This window comes from Fukomys damarensis, unplaced genomic scaffold, assembly GCF_012274545.1.
Source record: "Fukomys damarensis isolate Sample0158 unplaced genomic scaffold, DMR_v1.0_HiC HiC_scaffold_38, whole genome shotgun sequence".
NCBI classification, from domain to species: Eukaryota; Metazoa; Chordata; class Mammalia; order Rodentia; family Bathyergidae; genus Fukomys; species Fukomys damarensis.
Window position 1 is genome coordinate 36195438 of NW_022900950.1, and position 4547 is coordinate 36199984.

The following is a 4547-nucleotide window of genomic DNA, read 5'->3' on the forward strand; positions in this document are numbered from 1 at the left end:
GGAGAGAGAAAGAGAGAGAGAGAGAGAAAGCAGGGGTCGGGGACTTAGCTTAATGGTTCTGTCGCCTGCCTTGCAAGCTCAAGCAAGGGCCTGAGTTCGATCCCAGGGTGGGGGAATTCACAGACATAAGCAATGCCACATGTATTCTCTAGCCTGGATGCTGGTTTGGACAAACTAGCTCAGAAGACATTTTGGGGACATGTTATTTTATTAATTTACAGCAAATGAAGCCTTCAAGTCAGAGCTAAATTTCATTTACAGGAAGTAGAAGAAAGAATGGAACATTACAACAGACCCAGATTATGAGAAAGGTAAAAATTACTGAAATAGAAAGACAGTGTTAAATGAAAACACGTTGAGGAAATAGTCAAGTCTTAAATAGTTCAAAATATGGAAGGAGAAGGAAGATTTACGAACACATTGTAAGTGTTCATCTGTAAATGGGAACATATATGCTTTAAAAATAAGAAAAATTTATACATTTAATAAATTGCGGAAGTATGACTTTTTTAACAGAAAATCTTTATATACCAAATAAATACCACAGTTAAACTGACTGGATTTCTTACGACTATGATTCTCAAAGAGGAGCTGGAAGGAGAATGGAACTTTACTAAAATCTCCCATTCCAATGCCATTTCTTATACTATCAGGTGAGAATCACTGTCACAGCAAGCCACTGTGAATGACGAGAGTAGGTATATACTGCAGGTATATAACGTAAGAAAAATAATTATGAACTTCTGATAAAATGTAAAAGGCCAAGGCAAAATGCAATGATAAGACTGGTTTCTTGGGACTTAGAATTCCCTTTGGCAGTGATAGGAATTGAACCCAGGACCTCTCATTTGCTAGGCAAGCATTCTCCCCTTGAGTTACAGCTACAGCCCCAGTATTTAGAATTCAAACTATTAAGTTTAACATAATGAAAACATTCATACAGATGTTTAAAATGCTAAATATAAGATGTTTAACATTCTAAATGTTAAGGAGTAATGATGATAGTGGAATACATATTTGGAAGATGTTTCTAAATATAAAAGAAATTTAGAAATCAATTTACAAACAGGTGTTATCAATTAGTGCTGGCTTGCTGCTAGCAACAAGATGCTATCATCATCTCTCTGTTCTATCTCCAATCATAAATAGTGATCATATATCCCACTTAAAAGTTTTAGTAAATAATTTTCCTAATGTCTGATAGTTACACATTCAAGGAGCTGATCCAGGGGAGTAGCTAATTAACCAAATAAATCTCTGATTTATGTGTGGGGAGGTTATCCAATTTCCACAAATAATCATAATTAAATACCACGGTTCAGTGCAGCTCTAAAAGACTAGAGCTTCTAAGAAAACAGTGTTTGAATACCAAACAAGAGTAGTTTTTCTTTGGCCAGGGATTTAGCTTAGTGGTTCTGCCACCTGCCTTGCAAGCACAAGGACCCAAGTTCAATCCCCGATACCAAAAAAAAAAAAAAAAAGAGTGGTTTTCTTAGATAAATACTATTAAGAGATAGACTGACACCTTAAAGGCATTTTCAAACTATAAATGTTTTAAAAATAATTAAGATTTGGGCTGGGGATTTAGCTCAGTGGTTCCGCCAACTGCCTGACAAACGCAAGGTCCTGAGTTTGATCCCCAGTATCCCCCCCCAAAAATATAATAATATTAATTAAGATTCTTTGAGTAATAAACAGGAAGAAAATAGATTGTCTCAGAATGGTGACTGGAATTTAAAGCTATTTAGTAAGTGTTGAAAAGAGTAATTTACATCCTGAATAATATGCTTGTAGCTACTAAAATGTCTAATGAGAATAGTGATAAATGCCTGTAATTCCAGGTACTCAAGGTTGGCGCAAAAGGATAGCAAATGCAGGGCTAGCTTAGGCAACTTAGCAAAAACCCTTAGTCAAAAAATTAAAAACGCTGGAGATGTAGCTAAGTGGTGGAATTCCACTGGGTTCCGTTCCCAGTACTACCAACACACACATACACAAACGGTCTAATGATTGCTAGATATGATTACCTTGAAAAGGTTTGTACTAATTATACTGAAAAGAAAATCAATACTATAGTTCATCCAGAAATCTCCATTACATTTAGCAAGTATAAATAATTCATACAGCATAGATATTTTAATGAAATAGTCTTTATTTGTTCCATTTATTACTGAATCTTGTTTAACTTTAGGTCAATAACTCCAAACACTTTTGAAATTGTAACATCATCATTTGAGCTGTTCAACAATATTCTATGGCATTAAAATACAAAAATATTTTTTTTGAGATTTTAATGCCCCCCTCAAATATATTTGGAGAAATCCTAGAATGCCACACAATAAACATAGATTATCTCTTTTTATTGAGACAGGGTCTCACTATGTAGTTGAGACTGACTTGGAACTCACTTTGTTGCCCAGGCTGGTCTCAAACTCACAGCGATTCTCCTGCCTCAGCCTCCCGAGTGCTGGGATTATAGGCGTGCGCCACCAGGCCTGGCAATTAAGTATCTCTTATGTGAAATGCTTGAGACCAGAAGTGTTCAGATTTCAGAGATTTTTAGATTTTGGAATATTGGCATAGATTTTATAGGTTGGACATCCCTTATCTGAAAAGTCTGAAATGCACAATGCTCTAGGAGCTGAAACTTTTTGTTTTGTTTTGGTACCAGGGATCGAACTCAGGACCTTGGGCTTGTGAGGCAGGTGGCAGAACCACTGAGCTAAATCCCAGGCCCAGCTGAAACTTTTTGAACGCCAAAAGAACCCTCATAAAGTTTCACATGCTGTAGCATTTGAGATTCAGAATTTTAGATAAGAGATGATCAAACTTACTTGTTAATCAGACTTTCCATACATTAAACATTCCTGTGAAACCATAAACTGTAACACAATGAAAACTTTTATTCAAAAATATCCTCACTGAAAACTCTTACTCTAAAAATTGACAATCAAAAAGTAATCAGTTTTTCCTGTATATATTATATGCTTTAAGCTACCTAGTTATTTTTGTTTTGTTTTTTGTTTTTTTTTTTTTTGTTGTTTTGTTTTGTACCAGGGATCGAACTCAGGACCTTGCACTTGCAAGGCAGGCTGTGGAACCACTGAGCTAAATCCATGGCCCTATAGCTACTTAGTTGGAAGCTTTAGTTGAAAGGAAGTTCTTCGTTCTGGAAGATTGGAGCTACTAAATATGGAAGAAATGAAGGTCCTAGAAAAAAAATCACCATTTCAAGAAATTATCTGATGTAGGAAACAATTTATTGATGGATAAACCCATCAGTTTAAGGCTGAAAGGGAAGTTGGAAGGAATAGGATAGAATGTCCCTTGGAAGCTACTTATCAATTTAGCATGACTAAGAATGGCAAAACCAAATATTTGCTTGTCCTGTCCCTTCTTGCCTCTCAAAAAAGCTGAACCTAATCCAGTTTCCAGTATACAGTTAATTTCCATTTACAGAAAATATAGGAAAAAAAAGGAGCAAGTTAAAGAACTACCAAGACAACTACAGTATATAGGACAAACAACCTAGAACAATGAAGAACAGTGTCAAGATTTAAAAAGGAAGGGCCAGGATGTGGCTCAGGGGCACTGCACCTGCATGGCCAGCCCAAAGTACTGAGTTTGATCCCCAGTATCAGGAAAAAAAAAGAAAAAGATTTTAAAAGGGGGAAACTGCTATAGATTAATATAATTAAAAGAAACAAGGGAGGAGAACCACGCCTGCTCCCGACCCAGCCACCATCGCTCAAGCGCCAGGAGGTAGGCCGTGCCAAATCCACCGCAGGAAGGAGAACCACGCCTGCTATCGACCCAGCCGCCATCGCTCAAGCGCCGGGAAGGTAGCTGCGCGGGTGCCCCTGAACCCCCATAATCCCCCGCCCCCCACACACTCTCAGACCTCCTGACTGTGCAAGTCTCTGGACCCACTCTGCAAAGACAGAGGTGGTCATCAAGGGTATTTTTCTGAGTTCCCAACTTTGAACATCTTTAAAGAAAGGGCGTGGGAAACCTGTAATAGAACATTACGGAGTTCAACCATTCAGAAGAGTGGGGAACTCAACCTGGGCCTTGCAGCCCGAGGTCATTCAGCATCATGGGGTTCAGCAATCAGCTAACTGAGGTCAGGGGTCTTGCATCCTCACTCTGTCTGTGCCATTAAATGGTAAATATACTCTATTGAAAAGTTTGTTCACTGCAGACATGTTCTGGACTGCTTCTTGAGTTCAATTTAATTCAAATGATTTAAGGGTGATAGACTAGTGACTACCACAGGTGGTCAGGGTCCAAGTTGTGCTTGATCTTAATGTGTTGCTGATTGTATCAGTTGGGGTAAAGCATTGCCATTGATTTGATGAGCTGTTTTCTCTGATGTTATGAAGATGAGAATGTCTGTGGGTCGTTAGAGACACAGAAGCTAGGGTGCAACTATATCAGGAAGATTTGGGTGATAATCCAGAGATTAAACAAAGGACAGTCTGACAACAAAAATTAAAATGAGAAAGCACTTAAGCAAGACACAAGGACAGACTTCCAGTTCACCAATG

At 38.1% G+C, this 4547-nt stretch overlaps 1 protein-coding gene across 1 annotated transcript in view; it reads right to left on the reverse strand.

The window, feature by feature from the left end:
- The window catches only part of N4bp2l2 (NEDD4 binding protein 2 like 2), a 142475-nt gene that overhangs the window by 120987 nt on the left and 16941 nt on the right, over nt 1-4547 (reverse strand).